We start from the raw sequence: 23,112 nt of genomic DNA on the forward strand, positions 1-23,112 counted from the left end.
TTGAAAAATTAAATTAGAAAGAGAAATACGCAAGCCAGATTTAGAAACCTGGAAGTCTGAAATGTGTAGGACCAAATCTTTAATTATGGTACTGATTACTCATAACAAATTAAGAGAGTTTTACAGCCAGAGAAGTCCTTAGAGGTCATCCACCCTGCACATTACAAATGAGCACGCTAAGCTCAGTGAGGCTACTGTGCTAGTTAGAAATAGAGTGAGGCTAGAGCCCAGGGCTTTTCTTTGACGTTCAAGGTTAGTTATTTATTTGTTTATTTGTTAATTATTTTTATTGCAGTAACGTTGGATTATAACATTATGTAGCTTTCAGATGTACATCTTAATATATTTTGAATTCTGTGTAGATTACATCATGTTCACCACCCAAAAACTAATTATAGTCCATCACCTCGCATGTGAGCCTAATCACCCCTTTTGCCCTCCCCCATCCCCCCTTCTCCTATGGTAACCACCAATCCAGTCTCCGCTGCTGTGTGTTTGTTTGTTGTTTTTATCTTCTATTTATGGGTGAGATCATACGGCATTTGACTTTCTCCCTCTGACTTATTTCACTCAGCATAATACCCTCAAGGTCATCCATGTTGTCACAAATGGCCGGATTTCATCATTTCTTATGGCTGAGTAATATTCCACTGTGTATATATACCACATCTTCTCTATCCATTCGTCCCTTGATGGGCACTCTTCACAATAGCCAAGATTTGGAAGCAATCAAGGTTAGTTTTTTTTTGTTCTTTTGGGTTTTCTTTTAAGATTTTATTTTTTCCTTTTTCTCCCCAAAGTCCCCTGGTACATGGTTGCATATCTTTAGTTGTGGGTCCTTCTAGTTGTGGCATGTGGGACACCACCCCAGCATGGCCCGATGAGCAGTGCCATGTCTGTGCCCTGGATCTGAACTGTTGAAATCCTGGGCCGCCAAAGCGGAGCATGCAAACTTAACCACTCAGCCACCCGGCTGGCCCCTCAAGGTTAGTTTTTAATGGACTCTAACTTTGGCAGTTTTTCTTTGAAAGCTTGCCTCACTTTCTCCATGTGTATCCTTTCTATATTAGATTTTCCTTGATAATGGATGTCAGACACAGAGTTAGAACAAGAGCAGCGTCAAAACCCTTTCTGGGAGTACAGTGGAAAGCTTAGACTGGTTTCTTCCCACATGTTGAAAGCACTAGGAATCCTATGGGTAAATTCGTTTGTGCACATAGGAAAGATTTTTACTTTGCACTAATCCTGAAGGGAGATGGAGTTTGTCCTCATAAATGAATTGCTGTATTTCTCTATTCATCTAATGGAGAAATCTACCATTTGAACTTAAAATCAAGGACTCTTTACTATTTACAGGTACTTCCTTCAGGAAAATGGCAATTTCCCTGTTTAAGAAAGCAAAAAGTAACTTATGATGACTATTGTAAGTGCACATTTTTTCCTCCATTGGTCAATATTTCCTCTATTTAACCTCTTTCCCATCTCCTACTTAGGATTTCTGGAGACTGACTGATATATTTTGAAAACTAAGCAACTGATTTTAGTTAGAAAAATGCAAATGTCATATCTACTTATTCATTTCTTCTGCTCTTCAAAATATATTCAAGCTGAGCTGAAATTTAACCACTTTAAATATCCCATCTATTTGATTTACTTTTTATCTTTCCAATTCGTCAAATTTTCTTAGACACTCTGTTTCTTGGTAAATGGTCTACTTCATGGCCGGTTTTTTCCTCTGTTTAATCCTGCAGTCAAGCATGATGCTATCTTCCCAAAACTGATGTATTGTTATTACGACCAATGTTAGAGAATGAGTTTGCTTTCGAGTCAACCAAGTAGTAACTTTGATTTTAAACTGGAAAAACAATGACAGATGATGTCCAGGGAAGTGCTTTAAGTTTTCTATGCTTGTTTTACGATCTGCCTCCCTTCACCTTCATCAACCTACTGTTGTCAGAAAATCTGCCTCCAAGTATCACTAACTCTTCCAATCCATTTGAACTTTTTCCCATTGCTCTATGTAGAGACTCAATCATATTTCAAGCATAGTGATGTTTTATTGTTTCCACTGATAAAGAGAAAGTATCCTGACATTTGTCAAAAATGGCAAGGAAGAGGGGCTGGCCCCGTGGCCGAGTGGTTAAGTTCGCGCGCTCCGTTGCAGGCGGCCCAGTGTTTCGTTGGTTCGAATCCTGGGCGCGGACATGGCACTGCTCATCAGACCACGCTGAGGCAGCGTCCCACATGCCACAACTAGAAGAACCCACAACGAAGAATACACAACTATGTACTGGGGGGCTTTGGGGAGAAAAAGGAAAAAATAAAATCTTTAAAAAAAAAAATGGTAAGGAAGAGTTTATTGAAGACTATTGCAATAGGGATTAAGAGCATTGCAATAAAGTCTCAGACTATTGCCATAGGAGTCAAGACTGTTGCAATAGGGGACAGAGATTGAACTGTACTCTGAACACAAACAGGGAAAGGTGGGGATTAATACCTGGTGGACAGGATGAGGGAGAGGATGGCAAATTACTAAGAGGAACTTATTTAGGTATTAAGGGAAGGTGGGCAGAACTTGATTATGTATCAAGAATGGAGGAAGAAGAGCTTGATTGGTATGAAGATTGAGGAGGATACTCAATAAACTGGCTTAGTAGGATTTTTTTTTTTTGCTAAAACTGGGTTCAGCAGGTCAAGGTTGAGGCCTGGAAGAGAAGAGAGGGCTCATAGGAGCCTGACTAAAGTTTGGTCAAGAAAGGAGTCTTTGTCACCATAATCTGTCTAAATTTGCATTTGCTCACTAATAAGACCCCATTTAGAGTCATAGAGGTACTGTACCAGTTCTTTTAAAGCTCTGGAAAGTAAGCTCCATTATTATTGATAATGCTATTATAAATAAGTGACATCAGAACAAAATCTTTTAGCAGAGCTGTGTGCACACTGACAACTTGTTCCAAATGAAATCTGGGAAACCTGATCAGTTTCAGAGGATGATGAGAATATTTGTATTATTTATATTACGCAGACTATTTGCCAGGCACTGTCCTGTTTCATTCATTTAAATTAGCCTCTTAAATCCTCACTACAGTCTTCTCAGGGGAGTACTGTTATTATCCTCAGCCCACGATTACAGCCAGAAAAGCGGAACCACATAGCAGTTATAAAGCTTATCCAAAGTTACTTATTAAAATATGTCAGCGATGTGATTGGAACCAAAGCAAGGTGACTTTCGAGATGGTGCTTTTAACCACTGTGCATTCCTGCTCGTATAAAATCTCTGTCCTTTCCTTTACTCAAGCAAACACATGGAACTGGGAGATGGGGAAAGACGAAGTGGAAGGATATATTTGTGGAAGACTGTATTTGGTGCGTTCTTCACATTCAGAACCCTTTATTTCCACCACATAGTGCAGCGCTTAATACATAGCAGGCCTTCAATAATTTTGGTTGTTGGATAAATGAAATATTGAATGGATTATAAGATGAAATTCAGTTTCTGATCACCAACAAGATAACCAAGTGATGTTTCTCAAACTCTGGCATGCCAAGGGCTGCAATAGCAATATTTTAGGACCAGAAGGCATTGCCCATATGTCACAATCCACAGGTGATTGCAGTTGTCCATGGAAGCCCAACCCACGCAGCCTTCTATTATCAGCTTGGGGGGAGCCGGATCTCAGGCTGGATATAACAGTGAGATAAACCTTTCTTCCCGAGGTTCTGGAGCTCCTCTCATGAAAGGTTGTGGGATTCTGTGGGGTCCTGTTCCATTGCTCTTCAGACCTGATTCAAACTCTTCTACTTTGTTTCCTGCTGAGTTCTTATTCATACCTTCCAGCCCTAGAGAAACCTGAAGCCATAGAAATAAGACGAAAAGGTAAGACAAAAACAAGCAATGAATGAAGTCCCAGATGTTGCTAACGCTACTAGGAGTGACAAGCTAAGCAAGTCTTGGGGTGAGAGACTGGTCTTTTTATCTCATTTTCACTTTTCTTTGCTCTCCACCACAGCTCATCAGAACTCATTTATCCTAAGAAATCAATGACTAATTTCCTGTGAGGTAGAATCGATAAATCTGTAGTGTTGTACACTGGTTAAAAACGAGTGCTGGGCCAGCCCAGTGGTGCAGCAGTTAAGTTTGCACATTCTACTTCAGTGGCCCGGGGTTGGCCGGTTCAGATCCTGGGTGTGGACATGGCACCGCTTGGCACGCCATGCTGTGGTAGACGTCCCACATATAAAGTAGAGGAAGATGGGCACAGATGTTAGCTTAGGGCCAGTCTTCCTCAGCAAAAAGAGGAGGATTGGTGGCAGTTAGCTCAGGGGTAATCTTCCTCAAAAAAAAAAAAAAAAAATGAGTGCTTGGTTCACTTTGTGCTGTGAAATACAAGGCAAATAATTGTTGCAAGTTATTTAAATGTTTGAAGGAAAAAGAATTGCTTTTCACTGTGACTGCATGACATAAAATACTGAACTTTTTGTGGAGGCAGGAAATGGGTTCGGAAGGTAGGGTGGAGAGGGTTGTTGCTAGTCTCTGAAATTCCGTTCTGCCCTGAGTATGTGCAATATCAAGGGTCACCTTGGCACATCTGGTGCCGATTTATCATCTAAGGGTTTTCATACAGGATTCAAACATAGATTGCAGTAGAAGGGAACTTGAGAGCTCCAGGGAAGAATATGATATTTCAATTGCATTTGATCATTTTATTGAACTTGCCTGGAAAAATCAATTAAAAAACAAAATTTAATTTTCATACTCAGAGCAGAGGTTATTCGTTGCAGCTCGTGCCTGACAATAAATTTGTGTGTGTGTGTGTTTTCATTAAATCATCAATTCCAAAGTGCTCAGAAGCTGATTGCTCTAGTCTGTTGAGTATGGGGGAATTGATGTAGTGCCTTCACTCCATAAAGATTTCATCTCCTTTTTTCCACCACTTGGCCTCTCCAAACCATATACACATCAAAGGAGTGATTTTTTAGACTTAAGCAGTGTCCTTAAAAGATATTAATAGTACATTTAAATTGCAAGGTAGAATTAGTTCAATCGTATGAAAGACATATGACCGGATAGACGGAAGGGTCACCAAGTGAGTCCTTAATTGCCTCATGTTCTTTTTTGATGCAAAGGGATAGAATAATAATGGCAATTAACAGGTAATTAGTTAACTTTGTAGGTAAACTTTCGGGCAAGTTCTTTAACCTCTTTGAGCCTCAGTTTTCTTGTGTGTAATAATCATGCCTGCCTCCTAGGATTGTTGTAGGATTAAATGGGGTAATACATGTGAAGCCCTCAGCAGGAGGCTTGGGACAAAAAGTCTTAACTATTGTTGCTATTGTTATTATTGTTGATCAACGTTTACAGTTATAGGACAGCTCCAGTGACATTATGCTCTAAACAAGTAGCATGGGGAGCCGGCCCGGTGGCATAGTGTTTAAGTTTGCGATTTCTGCCTCGGTGGCCCAGGGTTGGCCAGCTTGGATCCTGGGCGCAGACCTACACGCTGCTCATCAAGCTGTGCTGTGGCAGCATCCCACATAGAAGGACTTACAGCTAGCGTATACAACTATGTACTGGGGCTTAGGGGAGCGACAAAAACAGGCAGATTGGCAACAGATGTTAGCTCAGGGCCAATCTTAAAAAAACCCCAAACAATTAGCATGATTTTTTTCCAGTGGGAAAACTGGATGAAGGGGCTTTTGGAATGCACTACAATAATAGTTTCAGTGGGGTGTCTCTCAAGGAAGAATCAGAACTCATATAGGTCTCTGGCCTTTCTGGCTATGCAATAAGACCATAGGACAAATGCTGATGTGGAAATTGCAAGATGAGTAGCAAAAGTTAAGGAAACCAAGGGGCCAGCCCGGTGGTGCTGCGGTTAAGTTCACACATTCAGCTTTGGTGGCCCGGGTTCGCCAGTTTAGATCCCGGGTGCAGACATGGCACCGCTTGACAAGCCGTGCTGTGGTAGGCGTCACATATATAAAGTAGAGGAAGATGGGCACGGATGTTAGCTCAGGGCCAGGCTTCCTCAGCAAAAAGAGGAGGATTGGCAGCAGATGTTAGCTCAGGGCTAATCATCCTCAAGAAAAACAAAGTTAATGAAGCCAATCGTATACTCCCCAGAGAGAGAGTGGGCTGCCAGGGCTTTACTCAACAGAGTTTGCATTAGTACACTTTCAGACTTCTCAAGGTCTCAGCTTGTTTCATCTCCTAAGGTGATTGCAGCTTCCCTGATTTCCAAACCGAATAACATGTGGAGGTGAGGTGCATGCTCTTTATCCTAGAGAATACTTAACCAAGAGTGTCTTGCTAGTTTCATACAGAAGGAAACAGGCAGGCTCTCGAGACAGAGTTCCTAGGTTCACATTCCTGTTCTTCCTTCTTCTGATACTGGATTTGCACAAGTTATTTAAGCTCCCTGGGCTGAGAGTCCTCATTGGTCACCTCATGGAGTTATTGGAAGGATTATATGAGAAAATAATTGCATGGCATTTGACAGATTGTCTTCAACATGGTAAGTGCTAAATAAATGTTAGTGATCCTTTTTATTTCTTCTGTTGGATGATATTTGCACTGAGAATTGTTAAAAGATAAACTGAGGCATATTAAAAATTTTAGGAGTTTATCTGAGCAAAAATCCATTCAAATCAGGCAGTTCCCACCGGAAGTGGTTAGAAGCCCTCCACAGACAGGAGCTAGAGGAAAGACTTTTATAGAGAAGACATGGAAACAAAGCAAGGAAATTATTTGAGTGGCCATAGCGTAAGCAGATGCATTCTTTGGGAAAGCCGAGTTGGCTGTTTGTGATTGGTTTTCCTTAAGTTTTGATTTCTTAACTTTGAGGTATTTCAGGCTTAGCTTTTGGTTTGCTTATATAGCCTACTAAGGCATTAAAGCCACCTCAATCTAACAGCCTCCTTGTTTAATTATTTTAACAGAAGTTAGATATCATTCTGGTTTTATTATGTAGTTTCCTCAATGAGTTAAGTTGACTCAGAGTAAAGGAAGTGGGAGAAAAAAGAATTAGAAATCACCTTCCCAAAATCTGTAGCCAAGCCTCTGTACTTGCTTCATTTATTAATTTAATAGCATAGAATCCGATAATTGTCTTCAGATTTGAACAGTTGCTCTTTGCCCTTCTACTAGTGAAGGTTTGCAAAGTACTGGGACTTTGGTCTTTGTTACTAAAGTAACTGCAAGGAATTGATTAGCAAAAGTTCGTATGCAAATTTTGCTCTGGAAAAAAGGTTTGAGCTGTAAGTCTCTTTTCCAGATTATTTTGGAAACACAAACCTATTCATACGATGGTGAGTTTCTTCCAAAATGAAATTTGAGTCCATCCAAACCCATTTTGATTTAGTATTGTCGAAGAGGCATATAGTTTCTGCCCATCTTATCAGGGATTCTGGAGATATATCTAATTTTCACACTTTTTTTCATTCCACCTTGAAATCATTTTAGTCCTAGTCGCATCCTGAGTTGGAGCCAGTGTGTGGAGCCTCTAAATTCCTCTAAACAGATATTTTGAATAATGATGTAGAACACTACTAAATTCTTTAGGAGCAAAATGGTGCCATTTGAGAAGATAGTAGAGGTACCCTGACGGAGCACCATACAAAAGCATGATGAGGTGGTATACTTAAAAGAACATAAAACATAATTAATATTTTTTGAAAATTTATTTTACTTAGCTCTTTTAAAAATAAATTAGAGGGGCCGGCCTGGTTGCATAGTGGTTAGTTTCGTGCACTCCGCTTCGGCAGCCCCAGGTTCATTGGTTCAGATCCCAGGCGTGGACCTACACACGGCTTATCAAGCCCTGCTTTGGCAGGTGTCCCACATATAGAATAGAGGAAGATGGGCACAGATGTTAGCTCAGGGCCAATCTTCCTGAAAAAATCTCATAATAAAAATAAATACGTAAACAAATGAGAAAATAACTCAAAGTAAATTTCACTTTCTCCCTTTATAAGGAGATTATTTTTTCTATCTTGGTGAAGAATGAGGGGTCTCTTAGAGTGTGGGAGTGCCTCCATTTCTTCAGGGCAGCCTACGTGCTGTGATTGTTATATTGCTGATTTCTGGATTTGTCAACAGATTTGGCTCCTTGGTTGCTAAGAGCTAGGAAAATATTTTGCGCAAGGCATTTTGATTGACAATATTAAAAAGAAATTACTAGAAAAATTTGAGGAAAAAGTTTATACTAAAAAAAAGAGAGGGGGGGCTGGCCCCGTGGCCGAGTGGTTAAGTTCGCGCGCTCCGCTGCAGGCGGCCCAGTGTTTCGTCGGTTCGAATCCTGGGCGCGGACATGGCACTGCTCGTCAGACCACGCTGAGGCAGCGTCCCACGTGCCACAACTAGAGGAACCCACAACGAAGAATACACAACTATGTACCGGGGGGCTTTGGGGAGAAAAAGGAAAAAATAAAAAAATCTTTAAAAAAAAAAAAAGAAAAAAAAAAAAAAAGAGAGGGGCTGGCCTGGTGGCACAGCAGTTAAGTTCGCATGTTCCATTTTGGTGGCCCAGGGTTGCCGGTTTGGATCCCGGTTGCGGACATGGCACTGCTTGGTGAGCCATGCTGTGACAGGTGACCCACATATAAAGTAGAGGAAGATGGGCACGGATGTTAGCTCAGGGCCAGTCTTCCTCAGCACAAAAAGAGGAGGATTGGCAGCAGTTAGCTCTGGGCTAATCTTCCTCAAAAAAAAAAGGAAAATAGAAATGTTATAATGAAGGTCTCTGAAACAAAGCATTGTCAATATAAATGGATAATGGTTTACCCATTATCCCTACTATGGTGGTTTCTTATTATCTATTTAGCTTCTGACAATTAAAATTCTCCCTTTCATCTTTCTCAGAGTTAATGAACAATGAATGGGCAATTTTAAATTATGGCTAAGAAGTAGGTCCTCTTTCTTTCATACTTTGCTTCTCTATTGAACAGATACTCTGCATTCATAGCATTTGCCTCAAGACTTTCTGCAAATCGTCCTTTTTGCCATTTTGCCTTTTCACACTAATATTACAACTGATTGTCTCCAGGCAGTTTCATCCAGGCAGATTGCTTTATTAAGCAATCAATTTTTCAAGAACAGTATGAAATAAGAAATTTTAGTGTCAACCAAGGAAACATCTGAAAAGGCAGCATTCTCTTGACTGCAGGAAAAATTTCTTTTTCCTAAGAATTTTTATGTTGCGTTTAGTTTCTCAGAGCAACTAACATCTGCCTTGTTCTAGACTTAACTAGGACGGAATAACAGCCACAAACTGTGTATATGGCACTGCTATACTTTGCTAAGGTCAATAAAATTGGTTTCCATTTTATTTTCTTTTAAAGAGTGAGTTTTTTCAAACCTTCTTACCTTTGCTAACAATTTACCTTCTCCCCAGCAAAATATTCTAATAGTCCTATGTTTGATATTGGAGGTTTTGTTTCCAAATGAAACAAAAAATAGTCAGGATGTTTAATTTTAAAATGTTGGAGTGATGTCTCTGTTTTTTCTTCTCAAAAATAGCACCCCCTCCCGTAGGAGTATACTTACTTTAAAGGTTTAAATTTTAAATAAATTACTATTTTTAAGTATTGCACTATCAAAAACTTCATTTGAGAAACATGCTATAAAATTGATTTTTTTATTTTGTAGTGATTCATTCCAGTTTTTTTCCTATCATATTCTGGCAGAAAATCATAACCTTCCCCGAAGTGTGGATACCCCTGACTGGCATCTGCAGCATTTTAGGGTGAAATTCATAAAAGGATGGCTTTATCTTGGGCAGAAGAAAAACACAGAGACTATTAAGGTTTTTTTTTTTCTTCGTCATTTGCAGAAACTCAGCAATGTTCTTTCTGTAGCTACTCAGTTTTGACATTCTTTTCAGTTGGGTCAACAACGGTTGTTTTTCGAGCCTTGCCACCCATGATAGAATATATCCTTAAAGCCTGTCTTCCCCACTGAGTAAGACAGGCTGAGCTTCCGTTTGTGGTTTACTGTTGCATGAAATTGATGTATTTTGGAGCTGTAGTCTGTTTTTAATTCTTCTGATGGAGAAACAAAATAAAATAAGGTGTGAGGTTCCTGAAAGGTGTCTTCAATATTTTAATAGATCTGTATGAAAAACTCAGGAGTGAGGCTTGGGAATCTGATTTTTAAACAGGCTCCACGAGGGGTCCAGGTGGGCGTCAGATTGTAGCAATCCCGCCTTAAATTCATGATGTATCTGCTGACAGTTCCATCTCTCAGTTTAAAGAAAATCAATGAAAAATAAAGCAATTTGAAATTGGTTGGTGAAGAAAAGGTGTCAGCAACTTTTTAAAAAGACCATATCCATTTGCTCCTTGATTCATTCAAGTGTCAACCTGCAAAAGCAGAAACCAGTTTAAGAGGCAAAGTGTTTGGGATCAAAGAATGGCAATTCAGGGAGCGCAGATTCAGGTAGAAACCCAAATAGGGTCCCACTAAGGAGTAAAAGTAGGGGCTTTTAAAGCAAAGAAGGGAGGTCATATTACAAAGCATTTTAGTTGGAGTTGGAGGCAAAGAGTTAGTCTTGGCTAAACATTGATTGACCATTGATTCTATCTTCAGAAAGTCCGTAATCCTCCATCTTCGTGATCAGAATGTCCATTCTCCTGCTGACTTCTCAAACAATTGCTTGCAAAATAATCGCCATTTTGGCCCAGTTCAAAGGTTCAAGACAGCAAAGCAGTTTCTCTGGAAAGGCAGCTCCAACTCCATTTTAAAATGGCTCCACTAAAGTCAATTTTGACATAAGAAGTCTTTATTTAGTGCCTACCAAGTGCTGGACTCTGCCCTAAATCCTGAGGATACAGTGTCGAGCAAAAGCAGATAGTGTTCCTGTTCTCGTGCAGTTTGAATCAATACATCCTGCAGACAAGTGTAAAATTACAACCATGATAAATGCCAGCAGAGAAAGATACATGGAAAGAGCTTACATTACAGATTAGACCAAATATGGAAGGTCAGGGAAGCCTTCCCAGTAGAAGTGACAGTTAAATTGACATCTGAAGGATGACTGGGAGTTGATAAGGCAAAGCTGGGCTGGAGAACATTCCAGTAAAGGGAATAACATTCATCATGCAGTCATTCTATGTGTCAGGTACTGTTCTTGGTGCTGACGATAAGGCAGTGAACAGCGCAAATTCCCTGCCCACGTGGGGCTTACATTTTAGTAGGGGAAGGAAATAGCCCATAAACAAATGACAAAATAAATATACATGATGTCAGGTGGTTATAAGTGCTGTGATGAAAAATAAAGGGTAAGCTGAATAGTGAATCCAGGGTGTGGAGGTGAGGTGGATGTTTTATAGGGGACAGCTGGGGAAGGTCTCCCTAAGAAGCTACCTTTGAGCTGAGACCTGAAGGGGAGGCAGGAAGTCACTCAGCTATGGGTAGGGGAGGCCTCTCTGGGAAGGCAGAAGGGTGAGAGGTGAGGCCTGGAGTAGAACATCGCTGGGCATGTTCTAGAACAGAGGGGACTGTGTGTGGGGATGGCAGGGGACATTGGAGTAGATGCCAGCAGAGAGGTAATGTGGCCAAATCATTCAGCTCCTTTCATGTGAGTGAGAAAGACAGCCATTGGAGAGTTTAAGCCTAGAAATGACAGACCTGACAGCCTTTGAGAAGGATCCCTTGATAGACTTAGTGGAGCAAGGGTGAGGGCAGCAAGGAGGCCATTATGATAATGATTTGGACCAGTTTGGCACAAGCAAAGGCGGTGAGAAATGGTCAGATCCTGAATATACATTGCATGTAGCTGATGGGATTTGCTGAGGATTGGATATAGAGTGTGAGAAAAAGAGTCTCAAAGTCAGCCTCAACATTTTTGCAGGGAGCAACACAAAGAATAAAGTTTTTATTGACTGAGATGGGGAAGATTATGAGAGGAGCAGGTTGGGAGAGCTGGTTCAGGAGCTTGTTTTGAGGCATGTTAAATTAGGGATGCCTCTTAGGCATGTGCCAAGTCCTGTGGTGGGTGGAGTTTGAAATGCTTGATTAACTGAAAGAAGGCAATGTGTCTGAGCAAAGTGAGAACAGGAGACCATGTCATCCAGTGGCTGGAGAGGCAGCCTGAGGCCAAACCATGTCAGGCCTTGAAGGTCACCTTGGAGATTTCAGCCTTTACCCTAAAAGCAACGGGAAGGCATGAGGTGTTTAGGGATATCTAAGGGTATGAGATTTTTATTTCCAAACTGGAACTGGCTGCAATGTGGCAAAGAGATTGGAACTGGGAATTGGTGTGGGCAAAAGTGGATGCAGGAAAACTTGTTAGTAAACACAACAGCCCAGGCAAGATGTTGTGGTGGCTTGTGTCATGTGGTGGTGGTAGATGTGGAAAGGCAGGCAATTAGGCAAATTCAGGGGACAGCTATCAAGACTCCATATTGGGTAGATACAGAGGTGAGAGAGAAGGAGGGGTCAAAGGTGACTCTTGGCTTTCAGGCTTGTACAACAGGATGGACAGGAATTTTGTTCAAGAATACAGGAAAAACTGGAATAAGAACCAGTCGTTAGAGGAAAGATCCTAAGATGAAGGTGCCCTTGTGATATCCAAGTGGAAATGTCAAGTAGGCAATTGTGCACCATGGTCTCAAGCTTGCGGGTGAAGTCTAGGCAGGAAAGAGTAACTTATGAGATATTCTAAATCTGAAAGGAAGGATAGTTTTGAGTGGAGCAGATTAATATGCAAGAGAAGGAAGTGATCATTATCTCATAGCTCTTAAAGAAGATTGGAGGAGATGGAATCCAAACGCAAGTAGAGGGATGAGCCCTAGATACAGAGAGGCAGCATTTCCCTCTATTGAAAAGTATGGGTGCAGGTACAAGGAGATTTATTTGTATGCTTCATTCACCAACAAATACACATTGTGTGCCTATCATGTGCCCTGCACAGATCAAATTGCTGGGGATACAGAGACAAAAAAGAAACCACCATCCCCATCAAGGATCTCTCAGTCAAATAGAGATTGTACACGTGTAGCAACAGGACACAGTTCATGAGAGCCATGGGGACACTGGATGCACAAAACGAAACTATGGGAACATCGATTTTTAAAGTTCAGAGAAGAGATGGGTACAATACATGATTTCCAGCCTTGATACTGAAGAAGAGCATATCTCAAGAAGGTTGGGAATCTGAATCCAAGAATTCCGATTTTGCCATTTATCCCTGGGAAGAGACAAACACTGTTTCCAGTACAAAGCGAAGGTTCCAGAATTGAACTAATTGTTTGCAAGTCTAGGCTAAGATTTCTTCAAAGACATTGTCTCACCAACTTTCTCCTTGAAAACTCGAGCAAGGGTCTCAGCCTGCGCATGTGATCCAGTTTCCAGCGCTCCAGGGATCTGCACTGACCCTAAAGCAGCTTCAAGCTGCTCTCATCCTTTCCACCCTTGGTTAATATCCAAATTGCAAGCCTCTCCAGTCATCTGTTCTCCCACACACTCTCATCTCCACATTCCTTTGTGCTTTCTTCCCTTCTCGTGGTTTTTCCTTCCTACTGCCCCCCTCCCTCCTAATCTTTCCAGCATGTTTGTGGAAGCCCTCTACATCTTTTACCTTCTTGCTTTAACTGAAATTTGAGTATCCCATTCGGAGTTATCTCAAATAGTTTGTTGTTTCTTTCCCATGGTCAGGAGAGTGTTTAGCATTCTCTTATGACCTACACATTATACCTCCAGCCATCTTTTTTGTAGGCCATGCCATCTGATGATTGTTCTACCCAGTATCACTGCCATCCATCAGCATCTTGGTTATTCCTCCTTGCTCTTTCACAGTTTTGGCATCTGAGTCACCATCTTCCTCTTCATTCCAAATTCTGCTACATCAGTGTCAATGACCTAACAAATACACCCATCCCCACTGATTTTCCTTAGCCTGTTCACTTCCAATGGTCTTCAGATCAACTCCTCATTGACAACTGTTCCTATGACCACGTCATGGACCTTGTCACTCAGAACTGCTTCAACTCTGGAATCCTAGATTCCAATATCTCACTCTCTGAAAGAATATGTTATTGAAAAGTTTGAGACTTCAGTGTTATCATCACTAATTCATTGACGTCATAGAGTGTTTCAGTCCCTTGACCCACTTCCATTTCCTCCCAATCTATCAGTGCCTCTCCCCCAGATTTCCTTTCTATCCCTAATTGGCCTACACTACATAATTTTTAATCATTCTCCTAAACCATTTTCTTAAACCATACACTCGAGTCTCTTGCTGTCTTCCATATTTTACCTCCAGAATCCAAATCCTGGAAAAATTCTAATGTCTAGCATCTCTGCATCTATTCGTGCATCACCAAGCATAGTTGTGGAAAATTGCATGCATGTGCAGATTGCTGCCACTAATTGTCCCCAATTTGGGCTAGACCCTCAATCTTGCTCAGCAATGCTTCTGCCTGCCTGGTCATCTCCTTCTTGAAATTCTCACAACAGCTCCTTCCCTCATTCACCATCTTCCTCAAGTCCTCTAACTCACAATTTCCAGTGTCATTTTCAGTATGTGGCTTTCATTCTTGTTTCAAAAGAAAATGGGGCCGGCCCCATGGCCAAGTAGTTAAGTTCGTGCACTCCACTTCGGCAGCCCAGGGTTTCACCAGGTTTGGATCCTGGGTGCAGACATGGCACTGCCCATCAAGCCATGCTGCAGCGGCATCCCACATAGCACAGCCAGAGGCACTCACAACTAGAATATACAACTATGTACTGGGGACCTTTGGGGAGAAGTAGAAGGAAAATAAAACGATGGGTAACAGTTAGCTCAGGTGCCAATCTTTAGGAAAAAAAAGAAAATGGAAACCTTGAGATAGGAACTCTGTCCATCTATCCCCATAGGGAAGACACCTGCATGCCTTTTCTGTATTTACACCAAATTAGTCTACGTCTCTTCTGTCAAAGATTAATTGATGAACTTGGCTCTGGACCCGCATTTGCATTTCTCTCTTCTCTTTTGGGGACTTCTCTCTATCAATGATTTAGGCAGTAGGGAAGACATTCATAGGGAAGCTGAGTAGGATGAATAGACTCAAGTGAAAATAAAGATTCTGAGTCAGGAAGATAGAATAAGCAGTGGTTAGAATTTTTCAAGTGCAAATGAGAAAATCTCGTCATATTTTCACTGTAGTACATGCTGGGAATGCAATTTTAGCAGCCTTGTCTGTTGTGGAAATGTACCTTTATACATCTCTCAGTATTTTTCCACAATTCATTCACTTGAAAATTGGCTATTACTGAGCCACTTCCTGTAATAAGTCCTGAAGTGTGTGGTCAAACAGGAGGTCCACTGAGGAGTCCAGCTATGGTAAGAAAATAAATCCATAGCAAATATGCATTTACTAATGCCTGGGCTTTTTTTCTCTTAGAATAAACCTGGAAGCCATGCCAGAACCTTTCACCACGCATTACCTTTTCAGAGTGTGCCCTGGCCCACGTGTCAGTCAGTTCCACCAACATTACTCAGCTTCAACTGTGTGTAGCATCGTGAGATCAGCTCCGGAAAAAAATCTGGGTGATGGAAGCAAATGAGAGGAGAGTTATAATTTTGTCAGGAAAGAAAGTACTGCTAGTCAATACCATGTTGCTTTTCTAGCAATTTCAGTGAATTCTAGGTTGAGTTAAAAAATAGGAAATTGTCTTTTGTTCAGTCAATCAGCTGGCTGAGAGACATGGCTAGTAGAACAGATGAACTTTCGTTACTAAAGCTTTAATGTTCAGAAAGAAATATCCTTAACCTCCCGAAGTACCAAATTACACCCTGAACCAAAGAAAGGGAACCAGGACATAGCTAAGAAAAGGAAGGATGTTGGTTCCTTTAGCAACTTTGGGCAACAACAAGTCAAAAATGTCCAAATTTTTGAGACAGGAAAACCAGAGCAACCGAACATTGACCACATTAAACTGCAGATATGTTGTCATCTTTAGCTTTAACTAAGTTAAAGCTAGTTAGATTTGTCATGATAGAATATACTTCTAAGCTTGCTAACTACCAGCCCAAAATAAATATGAAGAAACTCTTTTCCTTGCCTTGTTTTAGTGTATTTGCAAATAAGTTGAAGATAAGGACTTCTGTGCTCATGCACAGTACCAGCAATTCCTTTCAGCTTGAAAAGAGTTCTAAACCCAAACTGAAAGTATTATTAAACCCTCCTTGAACTAAGTGCAAAAATGGTTGTAATAGTGCTTTCAAATAATAATTTACATCAGCAACTCTCAAAGTGTGGCCTGGGGTCTCCAAGACTCTTTCAGGGATCCACAGGACCAAACTATTTCCATAAAAATGTTAAGATGTTATTTGACTTTTTTTTACCATGTTGACATTTTCACTAATGGTACAAAAATGTTGGTGGATGAAATTTAGCACAAAACAAGGAAGGGACCCCAAACTGTACTGGGAGTCATGTTATTCTTGATCATCAAGCCCTCAAAGCTTAAAACAAAATTGCCAGTTGCATTTAAAAATGTCCTTGAAGAAGTAAGTAAAAATAATTCTATTTCAGTCTTTGTTTACATGTCTTTAATGTTTTGTGTGGTGTACTGAAAAGTACATATTAAGAACTTCTTCTGCATACCAAAGTAGGATGGTTGTCTCAAAGAAAAGTACTTGTGCCCTTGACTTGTGAGTTGAACTAGCTGATTTTTTCATGGAATATCGTTTTTATTGGAAAGAACGACAGATAGACAAACTATGGTTCTTCAGATTTGGGTATTTGGCAGACATTTCGTCAAAAGAAACGAAGTGAACCTGTCGCTTAGGAAGACAGCTGGCAGTATTTTGCCAGTGACAAACTTGGAGCTTTCAAATGAAAATTAGAGTTTTGGAAAATTTGTACCAGTCTCTATAATAAGCTTGACAGCTTCCCAATACTTAAAGTTTTTTTCTGATGAGATTGGTGATGATATTAACAATTATGATTTTTGATATTATACAATGAAATGTGTCAGCATTTGGAAGATCTGCATAACTCGTGAATCATTATTTTCCAAATGACCAATGCATGATGTAAAATTATGCATGAGTGAAAGATCCATTTAAATAGTGAAATAGACCAATGGATCTTGATGTAAAAGAATGTGAAAAGTTCATTGATGTGATTTAGATTCCACATGGTAATAAACTTTAAGAAACTACAATTTGCCAAGTTTTTGGTAGAATATCAAAGAATATCCGCAATGATCTGGAAAAGCTTGTAAAGTATGTGCTCCTCTCTTTTCCAGCCACATATCTGTGTGAAGCCAGATTGTCTTCATACGTTCAACCAAAAACAATAGCAAGATACTAAATACAGAACAGCTATGAAAATCTACTTGCTTCAACTAAGGCAGATATTAAAGAGGTTTGCAAAAATGTAGAACAGCGCCAATCTTTTCAATATACTTTTGTTTATTTTGGAAAATATAGTCACTGTTCAAAAAACGCTATTTCTGTTAACATTTAATAGGGGGTTTATTTTTTAATGATAAATATTTTAAAGTGTCTCAGTTTTATTTTCCAACATGCTAAATATTGGAGGACATAACCACACAAAAGTTCTTTCAGATACTCAATAATGTTTAAGAGTATAGAGATTTTGAGACAAAAAAAAGTTTGAGAGCAGCTGGTTTAGCTGGTCAAAGGGAGAAGACTGTTTTACTCATGCTAAACTGCAGGTATGTAGAAACCAAAATGTTTTGTGACATTTAACCCCTGGAGAAATACAACCATTTTTGCTCTTTACTGATTAAAATACACTTCACAGATTTCAGCCAAGGAGTTTTGAGGGAGATCCAGCATTTTATCAGAGTTCTTTGGTTAAAAGTAACAGAAACCAACTAAGGCAACAGTATTAGTTTTCTACTGTTGTGTAACAAATTACCCACAATTTAGCAGCTTTAAAAAACATGTAATTACTATCTCACAGTTTCCACGCAGTTTTAGGACTCCTAGAATATTACTTCTTCAAAGTCAGTATAGAAGAATCTCTCTCTTCAGGAAGATAGTCCCTCTCTTAAAGGGATCGATCAGGTCAGCCAGGGATAATCTCCCTTTTCAATTGATTAAGGGCCTTACTTACGTCTGTAAAATCCCTTCACTTTTGCCATATGAGGTAACACAGTCCTGAGAGTGAAAGCCATCACCTTAGCTGTTTTCTATTAGTTAGAATCAAATTACATGTCCTTGCCATTCTCAAGAGGGCATTCTACAGGGCAGGGGTCATTGGGAGTCATCTTAGAATTCTGCCTAGCTTAGCAACATAAACTAATAGAGGATTTATTGGAATTCAGTGAGTTGACCACACAAAGGAATGACTGAAAAACCAGCCTTGGAAAGAGCAAAAAGCCCTTTCCAGCTCCTAAGAGGTATGAAGGGCTTGCTTTTTGTATCAAGAAGATAAGTATTAATTGACTAAATTATCTAGTAAACATGCCACCACCAGATGAATCAACTCCATATATTTTTTTAAACTTTGTGTCTCTCTACTCAAAGTTAAAAATCCTATCCCTGGGGAGGGCCTCTGCTCGCCATTGGCAGGGAGGCCCCGCCCAGCATTCGGAACACCAGGAAGCTCCCTAGAGCAGAATTCCCCACAAGGCAGCAGCTTACAAGCCACCGCCAGGCCCACAGACTCTGGCAGTGTCCCAGACGAGGCAAGGGGCTCCCAGAGACCCCTTGAGAGTGGAGTGGGGCAGAGTAGAGCTCCAGTGAAACAGCTACGTAGCCCGGGGGGAACTCCAGATTCCTACAGCAACCTCAGCGAAAGCCTCTGCATAGCACTGGTGGAGAGGTCCCGACTGGGAATTGCAAGGCGGGAAGGCCCTGGGGCAAAAGCAGCACAGCTAGGTGAGCTAACGACAGACTGCAGAAGATACCCATAGCTCTGCTGGGACCTATAGTAGACAAGTGTGATCTGGTGGACTCTGTTAGGGACAAATCGGCGATTATAGGTAATCCTGCTCCTGGCTGATGGGAAAGCCCACAATACCGCTGCAGACCACAAGGAGGGAGCGTGTCTAAGTGGGCTGCAACAGTAGGCACCAACAGCCTGAGGCCCCCTTGCGATTGCCCCCGCAACTGATGAGGGACCCCACAGGACCACTATGACTACGAGGAAGGGTCCAGGCCCAGTCAGTAACAGCTGACAGGGTTCCTGGTTGGTGCAGTCTAAACAGCTGCCTCCCCCCCCCACACCAGCTGCAACAAATGGAAGCAGCAACTAAACTCTATCTCTATGAGGAGGCACAAATCCATGCCATCAAGCAGTATGAAAAAATATATTAAATCTCCAGAACAGAAGGAAAATGATAAGCACCCAGAAAACAATCCCAAAGACAATGAAATCTATAACCTAAATGATGATGATTTCAAAACTGCCATTATGAAAAAACTCAAAGAGTTAAAAGAGAATTCAGATAGACAACTCAATGAGTTCAGGAGCTATGTCACAAAAGAGCTTGACACTATAAAGAAGGACCAATTAGAAATACTGGAGATGAAGAACACAATGGAGGAGATTAAGAAAAATCTGGACTCTCTGAACAGTAGGGTCGATAATATGGAGGACAGAATTAGCAATTTGAGGCTAGGAATATAGAAATGCTGCAGGCAGAGGAGGAGAGAGAACTAAGACTAAAAAGAAATGAAGAAACTCTCTGAGAATTATCCGACTCAATTAGGAGATGCAACATAAGGATTATAGGTATACCAGAGGGAGAAGAGAAGGAGAAGGGGGCAGAAGGCCTGTTCAAAGAAATAATAGCTGAGAACTTTCCAAACTTGGGAAGAGAGATGGAACTTCATGTGACAGAAGCCAATAGATCTCCAAACTTTATTAACGCAAGAAGACCAACCCCAAGGCATATAGTAGTGAAACTAGCAAAAGTCAACAACAAAGAGAAAATACTAAGGGCAGCCAGGCAGAAGAAAATAACTTACAAAGGAAACCCCATAAGGCTATCAGCAGATTTCTCAGGAGAGACCTTACAGACTAGAAGAGATTGGAATGAAATATTCAAAACTCTGAAGGACAAAAACCTGCAGCTAAGAATACTCTACCCAGCGAAAATATCCTTCAAATATGATGGAGAAATAAAAACTTTCCCAGATAAACAAAGTTAGGGGAGTTCATCACCACAAAACCTCCTCTTCAAGAATTGCTCATGAAGAAACTAATTTCTGAAAAATCAAAAAAAGGAAAGGGGTTACAAAATCCAGAACAAAGGAGATAAGCAGAAGGACAATAACACAAAGTAACAGCTCTCCATCAGGACGAAATGCAAAAGAACCAGAAAACAAGTGATAAAATGGCAACAGTAGGCCCCCACGTTTCAATAATCACACTAAACGTGAATGGATCGAACTCTCCAATCAAAAGGCACAGAGTGGCAGGGTGGATCAAAGAACAAGATCCAACAATATGCTGCCTCCAGGAAACACATCTCAGCCCCAAAGACAAACACAGACTCAAAGTGAAGGGATGGAAGACAATACTACAAGCTAATAATGAACAAAAGAAAGCAGGTGTTGCCATACTTATATCAGACAAAGTAGACTTCAAAGCAAAACAGATAAAGAAAGATAAGGAGGGGCAGTATATAATGATAAAAGGGATGCTCCACCAAGATGACATAACACTTATAAATATATACGCACCTAACACAGGAGCACCAAAATTCATAAAGAAACTATTAACAAAACTAAAAGGAGACATCAACAGCAATACAATAATAGTAGGGGACCTCAACACCCCATTAACACCAATGGACAGATCATCCAGACAGAAAATCAACAAGGAAATTATAGAATTAAATGAAAAATTAGATCAGATGGACCTAATAGATATATATAGGACACTTCATCCAAAAACAGCAGGTTACACATTCTTCTCAAGCGCGCATGGAACATTCTCAAGGATAGACCATGTCTTGGGAAATAAAGCAAGCATCAATAAGTTCAAGAGGGTTGAAATAATATCAAGCATCTTTTCTGATCACAATGCTATGAAACTAGAAATCAACTACAAGAATAAAGCTGGGAAAGGGCCAAAAATGTGGAGACTAAACAACATGCTACTGAACAAACAATGGATTATTGAAGAAATTAAAGAAGAAATCAAATATTATCTGGAGACAAATGAAAATGAAAACACACTATACCAATTTATTTGGGATGCAGTAAAGGCAGTCTTAAGAGGGAAATTCATTGCAATACAAGCTCACCTCAATAAGCAAGAAAAATCTTACATAAACAACCTCAAACGACACCTAACGGAATTAGAAAAAGAAGAACAAACAAAGCCCAAAGTCAGTAGAAGGAGGGAAATAATAAAAATTAGAGCAGAAATAAATGATATTGAAACAAAAAAGACAGTAGAAAGGATCAATGAAACAAAGAGTGGGTTCTTCGAAAAAATTAACAAAATCGACAAACCATTAGCCAGACTCACTGAAAAAAAGAGAGAAGTCTCAAATAAATAAAATTAGAAATGAGAGAGGAGAAATCACAAAAGGTACTGAAGAAATACAAAGGATCATAAGAGAATACTATGAAAAACTATATGCCAACAAATTGAACAACCTAGAAGAAATGGATAAATTCCTAGACTCATACAACCTACCCAAACTGAATCAGGAAGAAATAGGGAATCTGAATAGACCAAGCACAAGTAAAGAAATAGAAACAGTAATCAAAAACCTCCTCAAAAATAAGAGTCCAGGACCAGACGGCTTCTCTGGAGAATTCTACCAAACATTCAAAGAAGATTTAATACCTATCCTTCTCAAACTGTTCCAGAAAATAGAAGAAGATGAAGCACTCTCTAATACATTCTATGAAGCCAACATCACCCTGATCCCCAAACCTGACAAGGACAACACAAAGAAGGAAAACTACAGGCCAATATCACTGATGAACATAGATGCAAAAATCCTCAACAAAATTTTGGCAAACCAAATACAGCAATATATCAAAAAGATTATACACCATGATCAAGTGGGATTTATACCAGGGACAAAGGGGTGGTTCAACATCCACAAGTCAATCAACGTGATTCACTACATTAACAAAATGAAAAACAAAAGCCACATGATCATCTCAATAGATGCAGAGAAAGCATTCGACAAGATCCAGCATCCATTTATGATAAAAACCCTCAATAAAATAGGTATAGAAGGAAAGTACCTCAACATAATAAAGGCCATATATGACAAACCCACAGCCAACATCATACTCAACGGACAAAAACTGAAACCCATCCCTCTCAGAATAGGAACAAGACAAGGGTGCCCACTTTCACCACTCTTATTCAACATAATACTGGAGGTTTTGGCCAGAGCTATTCAGCAGGAAAAAGAAATAAAAGGAATCCAAATAGGCAACGAAGAAGTAAAACTCTCACTGTTTGCAGACGACATGATCTTATATATAGAAAACCCCAAAGAATCCATAGAAAAACTATTAGAAACAATCAACAACTACAGCAAAGTTGCAGGGTATAAAATCAACATACATAAATCAGTAGCATTTCTATATGCTAACAATGAACTAACAGAAAAAGATCTCAAGAACTCAATCCCATTCATGATCGCAACAAAAGAATAAAATACCTTGGGATAAATTTAACCAAGGAAGTGAAAGATCTATACAACGAAAACTACAAGACCTTCTTGAAGGAAATCGATGACGACATAAAGAGAGGGAAAGACATTCCATGCACATGGATTGGAAGAATAAACATAGTTAAAATGTCCATACTACCTAAATCAATCTACAGATTCAATGCTATCCCAATCAGAATTCCAATGTCATTCTTTACAGAAATTGAACAAAGAATCCAAAAATTCATATGGGGCAACAAAAGACCCTGAATTGCTAAAGCAATCCTGAGAAAGAAGAACAAAGCTGGAGGCATCACAATCCCTGACTTCAAAACAGTAATCAAAAGAGCATGGTACTGGTACAAAAACAGATGCACAGATCAATGGAACAGAATTGAAAGCCCAGAAATAAAACCACACATCTATGGACAGCTAATCTTTGACAAAGGAGCTGAGGGCCTACAATGGAGGAAAGAAAGTCTCTTCAACAAATGGTGCTGGGAAAACTGGACAGCCACATGTAA

General features: G+C 40.1%; 1 protein-coding gene across 8 annotated transcripts in view; it reads left to right on the forward strand.

Annotated features, from left to right (window-relative positions):
• FAR2 (fatty acyl-CoA reductase 2) overlaps positions 1-23,112 on the forward strand; it is a 144,179-nt gene that overhangs the window by 52,017 nt on the left and 69,050 nt on the right. For 3 of the 8 annotated variants that reach the window (XR_011439723.1, XM_070270100.1, XM_014740698.3), the window contains exon 1: positions 6,197-6,515. The exons of 3 other annotated variants lie outside the window; for them this stretch is intronic. The gene's annotated coding sequence lies outside the window, so the exon portion shown is untranslated. Of the gene's footprint in view, positions 1-3,593; positions 3,878-6,196; positions 6,516-23,112 lie in introns of those variants that run through there. 2 more of the 8 variants (XM_070270101.1, XM_014740697.3) reach the window with 2 other exon arrangements.

The sequence above is a fragment of the Equus caballus genome, chromosome 6 (genome assembly GCF_041296265.1).
Source record: "Equus caballus isolate H_3958 breed thoroughbred chromosome 6, TB-T2T, whole genome shotgun sequence".
NCBI lineage: Eukaryota > Metazoa > Chordata > Mammalia > Perissodactyla > Equidae > Equus > Equus caballus.